At 43.5% G+C, this 12,345-nt stretch overlaps 1 protein-coding gene and 1 pseudogene across 1 annotated transcript in view; both read left to right on the top strand.

Annotated features, from left to right (window-relative positions):
- LOC107043392 (peptide chain release factor 1-like, mitochondrial) overlaps positions 1 to 12,345 on the top strand; it is a 61,253-nt gene that overhangs the window by 17,455 nt on the left and 31,453 nt on the right. The window lies entirely within an intron of this gene.
- LOC107043398 lies at positions 540 to 11,959 on the top strand (annotated as a pseudogene).

The raw sequence follows: 12,345 nt of genomic DNA on the forward strand, positions 1-12,345 counted from the left end.
TTCAACGTGAGAATGACAGCAGCCAACGCAGAAGGGATTTACGACCCCCGACGTCTAGGATGCTGCCATGCCTAGCCAGCGCACCTTCCGGACGGTCTCACGGACTCACTCATGGGTGACAAGCTCCGACAGCTCACCAAAGAGCGTTTTGAATTTTGTTTTTTGTTTCAGCTCACCATGGCTCTACTCATTATGGTTGCGTCAACAACTTTACAGTTGCCGACGGCCGGGGAGAATGTTGGAAATCCTGTCAGCTGACAGGTCCCTCGCACTAGCGCACGCAAGGCTCATCCATTCTCTCCCCACTCACGCACACCTGACGCGCTCACCTCAGATGACCGGGGGTTGTTAATTCGGACACCTGAGGCGCCACGTCCTGGACAGCTCCTTATTACCATATGATCTATATTAAATTAGGTCATGTGACCATCGAATTAGGGCACGTGGCACCTGTAAGCCCGTGTCTCTCTCTCATTCGTTTCCGGGATCGAGTTAGAGACACTTCTTTTATTGTACTGCTCTTTTCTACTGACTCGGGTTAACTCATTGTGTCAGCTCAATTATTATCAATTCAAGGAATTAGTCGGCTCATTATTATCGGTCCGCTCATTATTACGGTTGCTCAGTGACTCAATCTTTAGTGACATTTAATTATTGTGAATATAACTTTGACAAATACAGTGAATTTGTGACCACGTGCACGTGTTCCGCTCATTTCTTGGTTCTACTCATCCCACTCCCCGTAATCCGACTCCAACTCATCCATCCGCACAATTAATTCCCCGATCCAGGCATCTCATCAAACAACTAGTAATAATTTAGGCAACACTGCAATAACAATCATTTGCTTATGTTTCATTTGTTCTATTCTCAGGAATGAACCTGTTCCTGCAAGTACCCAGCTTCTGATAACGCTCCGTTTTTTGGCGACAAACAGTTATTATAATCTTATCGCTGATGTTGTTGGATACTCCAAGTGTACTATCTATTCGATAATTCATCGGGTAGTTGAGGCCATTGCCCGTCTGCATGATCGTTATATTATATTTCCAACGATTGAAGAAGAACTCCGACAAGCTCAGGCTGATTTTTTCGTAAAGTCAGGTTTTCCCAGAGTTGTCGGCTGTGTTAATAGAAAACATTTTCAAATTAGATCATTCGGTGAGCAAGATATTTGACATTTACTCTCTGTTATAAATTTTAACGTGGTATCAAAGTAAAACTTTGAAGTCGTCGGTTGATTAAAATTGCCATTGAGTGAATCTTGATATATCATCGGGTACCTAGAGAAATGTAGGGACAAGTGAGGCAAAATGGACACATGACTTTTTTTTGCATGTTAACAACCTATCTAATTTTCAATGAAATGAGATATTTTTGGGCCCCGTGGAGAGTACAATTGTTCCCCTTTGTGATGGGCCTAGACTGACCTCAATTGATTAATTTGTTCTCGAGTTATGAACATTAGAAAAAATGACATTTTTTTCCCACCCTTTCCTAAGGAAAATTTTGGACCCAACCTATTTTAGCCCGTATGTCGAGAGAAAACATAGTTTGTCGTATTTTATTTAGCTTTAAATGCTCCCCGCACCACATTTTTTTTTTGGTTTGGACTTTTTTTTCAAATGTTTGTTAGATTGCATAGAATAAAACTATTTTTTTTATTATCTCAAATACATCGTCAAAAAATTAATTTTCGGTTTACTTTTTTTTTGTCTTTGCATACCATATATAAAACATTGTTTTGAGTATTTAATTCTCTATCTGTCAATGTAAAAAACATTTTATTTACTCTTCAACGATCAACTACTCGAAACAATGATTTGTATATACGGCGTGCAAAAACGAAAAAAATGAGTAAATAGAAAAAATTATAACAAATAATAATAATAAACAACAAAAAAACGACATAGGCAAAACGGGTTGAGCCAAAAACTTTTTTTAGTTTTTTAGTTCTCCTTGCCCCCTCTACTGGGTTCCCACTTTGTCGTAGTGAGGGGGCTCGGTCGCGGGCGGTGGAGGTCTTAAGGACTACCGCTGCCCGCGGTCGCTAAGAGGAGTCCACCCAATCCATGTGTGTGAGCGGCGTAAGCCATGGCCTCGGCCATACCGTGCCTAAGGATGCGTGGCACAGGGGGAGCTGTGTCACTAACGGTGCCTCTCAGAAACCTGGGCGACCTCTGAGAGTAGTCTTGGGTGTAACCCACCCGAGACAAGCCAAGCCCTGGGCAATCGCGGCAATGCACCAGGTGAAAACGCTTAACCGCGGTACTCGTGGGACTAAAATGGAAACCAATTTAAAAAATCTTAATATTGAAAAAGCAACTTCGGGTGGGGCCAGCGATGGCGAACACACGAAGTCTGACAAGGCTGACCAGTCTGGTACCGATGTGAATCGGGTCAGACTGAGTGGAGCCGAGAGAAGACGTCGCAAGAGAGCGAAGCTGCATCAAACCTCGGGGGCGATTGCAACCTTGACGGATGCAGCAGCGAAGGTCGATGAGGGAAGGGGGGAGGGGGCTACGAGGAAGGCAATAAAACGCCTTCCATCAGAGCGTACTACGCCAAGCCCCTCAGTCAGACCGAAAGAAAAGAGAATGAGAACGCAGGATCAGGGCACATATGCTCAGAACACTACGAGCTCATTCAAGTTTGCAGTTATGCCGGAGTCATATCCGGATCAGAAACTGGGCACTGAAGAGGTAACGGAGGTGAAGAAACTCCTGAAGAGGGCCATTCTGGCGTTACCTGACGGGGTGAAAGCACCCACCTTCAACGGTGTCTGGGAAAGAGAAGGTGTGGCAATGGTGTGCTGCACTGATGAGGAAACGGGAAATTGGCTGAAAAGCCTTTTCCCCGAAAACAAAATAGCTGGACTTACTGTACGTGTGGTCGCAGCCTCGGAGCTTCCCAAGAAGCACAGGGTTGTACTACACGTGGAAGACCCAGATCTAACCGCTCAAGAAGCACTGTGCTTCCTTGAGAAACAAAATGCAGGACTGCAGGCCAGAGAGTGGGTTGTCGCTCGGGGCAGTGAGAGTAGGGACGCGAAAAGTGCCCACTTCGTTGCGCTGATAGACGACCGATCACTCTCTGTTCTGAAAGCCTGCAACTTCAGACTGCACTGCGGGATTCAAAAAGCTACTGTCAAGCTGCTTGCGAAAGACCGTGGTGAAAGTCAGAAGAAGGGTACATAGAGGTACCAGGAAAGTAGTCATCATTATGGCTGCAACCCGGGTGCACATTGTACAGATAAATTTGCACCACAGCAAAGCAGCCTCGGCTACTCTAGTCAGGCTGTTAGCTGGGATGCAGACTGTCATAGCAATGATCCAGGAACCATGGATAGTGGACAATGCTATTAAGGGCCTCAGTGGTTGTGGCAGAATCTATCACGCAAACACTCAGGAGAAAATTAGATCTTGCATTGTTATTAAAGGACTAGACTCTTTCTTCTGTTCACAGGCTAGTGAGGGAGACCTGGCTGTGGCACAAGTGGATCTGGGCCTGGGACAAGGCGAGGAAATGAGCCTGGTTGTAGGGTCAGTTTACATGCCCTATGACTCGGCTGAACCACCTCCTTCGAAAAAAGTAAAGGACCTATGCAACCATGTGAAGGAAAGGGGACTTGAACTCCTGCTAGGTTGTGATGCCAACTCGCACCATGTAGCATGGGGGAGCACCGGCATTAACGGCAGGGGGGAAAGCCTCCAGGAATTCATAATGGGGGCCGGTCTAAACATCCTTAATAGGGGGTCAGAACCTACCTTCATAGATCGGAGACGACAGGAGGTCATAGATATCACTCTGGGGACGGATAGAGTGGCAGACATGATTGGGGACTGGAGGGTCTCAAAGGACCTCTCAGCGTCCGATCATCAAACCATAAGAATGTCCATCCACACAGTGAAAGAAACGGAATGGGTGAGAAACCCAAGACGAACAAACTGGGGAAATTACCGAGAGAGTCTATCTGACAATCTCAGGGATATCATCCTCAGATTTAACAACAAAAAGCAGCTGGAGGAGGCTTCGATTGCCCTAAACCAGGCCATCATGGACTCCTTCGAGACAAACTGCAAGCTTATCCCGAAAGGGCAGCCCACTGAGACTCCTTGGTGGTCAGAGAGGCTCGGTGGGCTGAGGGGCAAAGCTAGAAAAGCTTTTAACAAAGCTAAGAACATGAGAGCGGGCCCCCGTAAGGAAGACGCATGGAAAACTTACAGAGGCTTGCTCGCAGATTACAACAAGGCAATAAAGGCAGCCAAAGAGGACTGCTGGAGGGCTTTCACAAGCAATGTGGAGAGTCAATCGGAGACCTCTAGGCTGGCAAAAATCCTTGGAACAAACAAGACTCCATATCTAGGGAGCCTACAGGCACCAGATGGCAGCCACACGGAAACCATGGGAGAGACTCTGAAACTCCTAATGAACACCCACTTTCCAGGCTTCATACAGGCCCAGGAGAGAGATAAAGAAACAATGCAAAATCAGAGGGATGTCTACGAAACCCATGATTGGGCATTGGCAAATAAAGTAGTGCAGCCCTGGGGGGTCAAGTGGGCCATCAAAACCTTTGAACCCTTCAAGGCACCGGGACCAGACGGGATCTACCCAGCCCTATTACAGGAAGGGATAGAGACTATCACGGGACCCCTAACCAAGATACTCAGAGCTAGTATAGCCCTGAAACATGTCCCTAGTGTGTGGAATGAGACTAGGATAGTATTCATTCCCAAGCCGGGAAAAACCGGTTATATAAAACCAAAAGACTTCCGTCCTATAAGCCTCACATCCTTCATCCTGAAGACCCTGGAGAGGCTGGTGGATAGACACATCAAGGCCGGGCCCTTGGCTGACAGACCCCTCTCCCCCTGTCAATATGCATACAGAGAGGGAAGATCAACAGATACCGCCTTACATCACCTGGTGGGACTGATTGAGGGACAACTGGCGGTCAAGGGTTTTGCCATAGGCGCCTTTCTGGATATTGAGGGGGCTTTTGATAGCACTTCGAATCCGGCTATAGAAAAAGCCATGGAAGAACGACAGGTGTCCAAGACTATCATTGCTTGGACACAAAACATGCTGAAAAGCAGAAGACTGTCGGCAGGACATGGGAGGGCATGTGTGGAGGGACGTCCGACTAGGGGCTGTCCGCAGGGGGGAGTTCTCTCGCCCCTGCTATGGAACCTGGTTGTAGATGGACTTCTAAATCAACTAAGTGAGGCCGGCTTCCACGTCATCGGTTTCGCCGATGATGTGGCAGTTGTTGTGAAAGGCGGATTTCTGAGGGTGCTAAGGGACCTGATGGCAACAGCCTTCAATATCATTGAGGACTGGTGCAGGGTAACTGGCCTATCGGTAAATCCAGCCAAAACAACAATCCTGGTTTTCACCAGAAATTATAAACTGGAAAAGATCCAACCTCTGAAGCTAAATGGCTCGGAGATTAACTACACCAGCAGAGTGAAATATCTGGGTGTCCTCCTGGATAATAAACTCAGCTGGAAAGAACATATCTGTACTCAGAGAAATAAAGTGTTTGCCTCTATGTGGGCATGCAGGAGAGCTGTGGGCAGGACATGGGGACTCAATCCTAAAATGATGCTCTGGCTCTACCAAATTGTTCTACTTCCGAGACTGTTATACGCTGCGGTCATTTGGTGGCCGAGGGTGAGTAAGACGGAAACAAGGAACCTGTTGAAAAGCCTACAGGGAACCTTCCTGAGGGCTGCAACAGGAGCCATGAAATCGACACCTACTGAGGCGCTAGAAATAGCACTCAGTATCCCACCCCTCGACCTTAGGGTTGTGAGTTGTGCTACCACAACTGCATATAGACTAAGGTGCCAACTAGAATGGAAGATGACGGGCCAAGGCCATACAAGGCTTAGCCTAATCAATGATCGACCCTTCATAGGTAAGACGGATAGGATTCCTAGGAAGTATCAGATCAGGAAAACTTTCAGAACGAGTATACCACCCAGACAGGAGTGGCTAGACTCGAAACGTAAACCAGGACCAAGAGAGGACTACTGGTTTACGGACGGCTCTGGCTTCAATGAAAGTTTTGGGGCAGGCATCTACCGTCTGAAAGATGGCTTCGGAGAGAGTTTTCCGCTGGGCCATCATTCAACCGTCTTTCAAGCAGAGATGCTGGGCATACTTAAGTGTGCAGAGTATCTGAACGCGAGAGACACAAAAAAGATGAAAATATTCATCTGCAGTGACAGCCAGGCGGCGATACACGCCCTGGAAAAACCCACTACAGAGTCACAGGTGGTGTGGGAATGCATGCAGGCATTGGACACACTGGGTAAAAACAACCGGGTCACCGTAACCTGGGTGCCAGGTCACCATGGGATTCTGGGTAATGAAGAGGCAGATAAGCTGGCCAAGGAGGGTACAGAAAGTGTGCCCTCACACGGCCTGCTTGGCATGCCCTTCGCAGTGGGAAAAACTCTTATTAAAGATCATTTCCAGCGGGATCATGTCAGGCGTTGGGAGAAAGTTGCGACCTGCAGACAAGCGAAACTGCTTATGAGAGGGCAACTAAGAGTTAGGACCAGAAAGCTTCTGGAGTTGCACAGAGGGGATCTGAGGGTAGCAGTAGGGCTCCTTACGGGTCATACAGCTCTCAGAGCTCATCTGTTCAAGATGAAACTTGCAGAACAAGAAGACTGCAGACTGTGCGGAGGCGATAAGGAGGGCGTCATCCACATTTTATGTGAATGCCCCCTATTAGCACTCCGTCGCTATAAAATCTGGGGCCAGGCTTTCCTGAAACCAGAGGACTTACAACAAGCGGCTGTCACCAGCCTTATTAGCCTAGTGAGAAACACAGGGCTGGGGCTGTGTGACTGACCGAAACTAAGGCGGAAGTTACAAAAGATCGTATGATTTAGGTGACTCTGGGCGCTTTAAGTGACCAGCCGCACTTTTTCTATTCTATTCTATTCTTCTAGTTCTCCTTGAAAGACCAATAGTCCCTCAATGGCTGTTCTCATCAGTCAAAAATTTTCAAGTTTCACTTTGGTATCGCCTTAAATCACTATCGACATTATCGCGGGTCTTCATGATAAATTTTCATTCTTCCCATTTAGGGGGACGTGACGGAGAATTGTTCAGAAACAGAGAAAATTACTTTTCAATCAATGTCCAAACAGTGTGCAATGCACATTTAGAGATCATAGATATTGTAGCAAGATGGCCTGGGTCAGCTCACGACGCGACAATATTCAACCAGTCTAGGCTCAAAAATGATTTTAACGTGGGGATGTATGGAGATTCATTATTGTTGGGCGACGCTGGCTATCCCTCATTGCCGTACCTCATGACGCCACTCAGAAATCCAATAACCGGTCCAGAATGCCTTTACAACGAAGCCCAGATTAGGACGCGTAATCACATTGAACGTCTCTTCGGTACGTGGGCAAGGCAGTGGCAGTTTATTTCTGGATCACGATTCAAATATATCGAGAGTACGCTTACAGCCATTGTAGCATCAGGAGTACTTCATAATATTGCACGCCGAAAATTTTTCCGCTTTGTAGGATGCAGAGTTGCTGATGTGGACGCATACACTAGGAATTTTCACTATAGTTTTCAAATTGACCCGAATAGAGGTGACGCGAGACGCCAACTAACTGATCAATATTTTCACAGGTAAGATTATTGAGTTGGTATTAGTGAGACCATATCTGCTATTTAATTTAATTTTTGAATATTGAATCTCGACATCTAGATTATGTGGGGGTAATCACCGCAAGCCAATGTACACTTAATTTGGAAATTTTGAAATTTCAAAGATTTTAGAAACTGTGGCATCAGAGGATCGTAAAAATAGTCCTAGTTGGAGGTAGAAAATTTTTCCTCTATATTTTGCTGCGTATTTATTCTTTTTCTCCCTCTCAATTTTCATGTACAATCGTCTCCTTTTTCATTATTCTTTTGTCTTTGTTCTCAGTCCACGGATGTATCACTTTTTTGTATGTTTTTATTATTATTCTCTTCATCCCAATTCATTTAATAAACTGTCATTCATTATTAAGTGGACGCATACTTTACAATATTTTGGAATAAATTAGCAATGAAAGTTCAAAAGATTTCGAAGAATTCCTCCATTTTTCATTAAAAAATTCACTAATTCCATAATAAGTTCATAGGATTGCCGGGTTTGATGACATTTCTCAAAATTTGAAGCCTGTAAGGACTTCAAAAGATTTCAGTATGATTTATATACCAGTTATGAGTGTTGATATCCCCCCACATAAAGGAAAATTCACTAGAAAAATTTAACGTCATCCAGGGAAAATTTGTTTGTAATAGAATTCCAATAGATTATGTTAGATTTCATAGAACTGTTTTTCTTTTGTCTTTCGGATGTATTTTTGTAGTTGTAATAATCTTTTAATGTTTCTTTTCGTCACATGCCCATTGAATTTACTGACCTTCCTCTTATGATGATCAAATGCCTCATTTACCTGTTGTAGGCTTATATATGATTGATATTGGCTGGATTGTGATGGATAACTGATTGTTGCCAGGCTTATTTTTCCTATGACCACCATGATGAATAGAAAAACCCATTTTCCAAGATTTCTTGACTTGGTGAGGGCGAGGAGGCTGCGGTGACTGATATACATTGTTATTTTTATATGGGCCATTCCGCCAAATATCGTACGAGATCTGGCTTCTAAATTTTCGACAATTTTTTTTTCGTTTTTTCCCAATGATTATGTATAGAAAAAAAGATTTCCTGGCTAGCAGAGACCCCGCGGCTTTAATAGGGGTGCTCCGCATGATTCAACATTTTTGACTCGAAATTCGCCAGTCTTATTTAACGTGCTAAAAGAATGGTTAAAAAAAATTCAAAACATACTTTTTGATCGGAAATGTTCTGAATTTTTCAAAAATGATTGTCATTTTGTTCTCCCACTCCAACTTCATAGTGAAAATCTAAAAAGAAAACTTCAAACGTTGATTTGAACCTGTTCCCCATTTGTTTCCCTAAATCTGATATTTTTTTCGGCAAATTCGGAAAATTTCCGATCGAAATCATCCTTGGAAAAGGTGTGCTCGTGTGCCGCACAGCCGCAAAGAAAATGAAAAACAAAACATGAATACTTCGAAAATCGATTTTTCATGGTCTCTGCATTGTATGACGTTGATAAAGAATGAAAAAGCAAATTTCATGAATAAAAATAACTATGTAAGGATTAAAAAATGTAATTACGAGATGAAACCATGAAAAAAACGATTTTCGAAGTATTCATGGTTTATTTTTCACTTTCTTTCTGGCTGTGTGGCATACGAGCGTACATTTTTCAAAAATGATTTCGATCGGAAATTTTCTGAATTTTTCGAGAAAAATATTAGATTTAGGGAAAGAAATGGAGAAGAGGCTCAAATCAACGTTTGAAGTTTTATTTTTAGAATTTCACCATGAAGTTGAAGTGGGGGAACCAAATGAACACTATTTTTGAAATATTCTGAAAATTTCCCATCAAAAACTGTTTTGAATTTTAAGACCGCCGAATTTCGAGTCAAAAACGTTGAACCACGCGGAGCGCCTCTAATAAAGCCGCGGGTTCTCTGCTAACCGGGAAATCTTCTGTTCTACACATAATAATGGGAAGAACCAAAAAAAAATGGCGAAAATTTTGAGGCCAGATAGTGTAAGATATTTGGCGAAATGGCCCTTATAAACATTGGGATATGTATTTAATAACTACAACATTCATCTCAGGAAAGCGACGGTATGGAGAAGATCAATCGGTAATTTTGTTTCCAAAAAACTGAAGCCAAATTGTTTCATGAAGGAAATGTGGGTTCACAGGGTTTCCGATGAGTTTTTCGTTCGAGATGAACTTTTTGAAGTATCCTGATATCATCGCAGAGATTAAGGGCGCAACGCCACTAGGTCGTCTGAAGCTAACGGGCCGAGCTCTTCACTTCAAGAAGCAGAAAACGGGAAAAGTTGAGCAGATCTCCACAACATGGGGATGGTCAACTCCCAGAAGTTTGTGGAACTTGGAGATTCCGAATGTTCATGAAGAACAAAATTCTTCACAGATTTCAGGGGTTCAAGGAGGTGGATCTGGAGAAGGTCTCAAAGTTCTTCAATACTAACCACAGGAAGGACATGCTGAAGAAGGTGCTACCCCGAAAGGAAAGACTGGGAGACAGCCAACCTTACTGGTTCAGTCTTGGTCACTGGTTACTGGTTCAGTCACTTGATGTTGGTCACCACACTGGATTCGTGGTGTCCCTTTACGTTGTCTTCCACTCTGCTACAGGGAAGATTGAGGTGACGTTAAAGTTTCATCAAAACGATGATGCGCCTCTCTCTGATGGAAAAAGAATTCCACATCCTACTTTCGAATTAGTCTGAACCGGATTCGTTAGATATTTTCCACCAGCAGGTAATGGACAAATCCTCAGTGATCTTCCTCTCAAGCAACGTAATTATTATTTTCAAGAAAATCAAGTGCTTCATGCCTCGAGGGTGCTAGAACCTCAAGATTTTCGCGCCCTTTTTCTCAGCTCCACGGAAAGACTTTCGACTAACAGCTCCCCATATCCACAGTTCTGCGTCGTTTCCTATAGCACAAAGATAGTCGTCCGATGTTGTTCGTGGTCTCCCTGGGCCCTTCTACAAGGTCTCGCTACCACAAGGTGGGCCCCGTGTTTAATCAGGAGGAGGAAACTTCCATCGAGTCAGCGCCCACTGAGAAGGAACTCAAGGAATGATACGAGTCAACTGTAGACTAACACAAGCCGGTGGCTTCGTGGAGCACTCTGGCACCCCATTCATCGGTTATTCCTTCAGAGCAGCAGCCGGCTATCTCTGCTCCCTCGAGAGAGGATTCATCTATATCCATCAGCCCTCGATCCGACTCAGATTCGGCAAAATCTCCTGTGTAAACTTCGCCAGAGACGGATGAACTAACATTTGAAACTTCACCACCATCGAGATGGAAGAGTAGAGAGCTTTCCGACTTCATCACTTTGAATAAGCCATGGGTGATGAACAGGAGAAGGCGAGAGAAAATGTTCAACAACGATTTTGGGGATTCTAATCAAGATGCTCAACCTGATGTCAATCTGACTAGAGTGACAACTGAGGCCAAGGAGTGAGAGCATTTCAATGATTCTGAGAAGAAGAAGAGTATTGACAAGGACTTCAACATCAATCAGGATAAGAGAGACATGTCGCTGATGAGTATACTTGCAATCCTGCGATTAGTGAAAATTTTGAGTCCATGAGACGTCCCAGCCTCGATACTGCGGTTGAGTAGTGCCAGAAAGAAGATCAAGGAGGACCATTTTAGAATTGCGGTTACTGAGATAGGTAAGAAAGCTGGGGAGATGGGGATGACACCCGAGGAGGAATCTGAAAAGAAAACGAAGACTGAAAAATTAAAGGAAGAATACACAGAAGGGATCAAGTAATTTGGACCAGCAAGTGGAAAATCTAAGGATGAATCCACAGAAAATTAAGCAGAAAAGAAACGAGCAAAGCCTAGGAAGGATTCAAAGAAAAATTGTTTTTCTGGCGACGGCTGACTCCTTTCAAGATGAAGAGTATACCTCTAATGCCGACAGCAGAGATGGCGGAAGAAAGAAGGAATCTAAGTGAATGGATAAAACCGAAAAGGAGAGGAGAAAGTTCCAAAGGCTGAGGACCACAACAATAAACCAAAAATAGTCTTCAAGAATAATCCTCAGTATCCCATGAGAAGAAAAAAACTGAAGAGAACGACGACTCCAGTGGCAGAAATGAAGAAATAGAACTAAATTTAAAAAAAATGGTTATCCAACACCCCTGTACGTTGTATGAAAACTTTTTTATTTGCCAGTAAACAATTCACAAAATCAAACAAGTACATGGAATATAAACAACTCTTAATCTTACATATGATAAATCTCTATTCATAAATTCTTAATATTCGAACTTTGGGCATAAACTTCTTTTCATCTATCAACATCAGTATTTATCCTATATCTAGATATTTTTCATTAGATGTCTCCTCTTTGGATTCTTTTCGACATATTTTAACACAACGTGGTATATCTTAACGTAAGTGTGAAATATCACGTCTTGTATGTTTAAATTACCTCGTACATGAATACTAAAGTTCAGTCTTCATTTTTTTCACACATTTCAAGTGGTATCTAAGATTAATAATGATAATGGATAAAGAATCTTCCAACAAGAAATAAAATGAAAAACTATCCTTCCGAAGACTCCACGATATCATTCGTAGATTGACATTAACTCTAGTAACTTGATATCAACTATAGTAACTGCTCAAAAAGACTCAAAAAATTATTCATCAG

The sequence above is a fragment of the Diachasma alloeum genome, unplaced genomic scaffold (genome assembly GCF_001412515.2).
Source record: "Diachasma alloeum isolate Michigan unplaced genomic scaffold, Dall2.0 Dall_scaffold_00566, whole genome shotgun sequence".
In the NCBI taxonomy this organism is placed as follows: Eukaryota; Metazoa; Arthropoda; class Insecta; order Hymenoptera; family Braconidae; genus Diachasma; species Diachasma alloeum.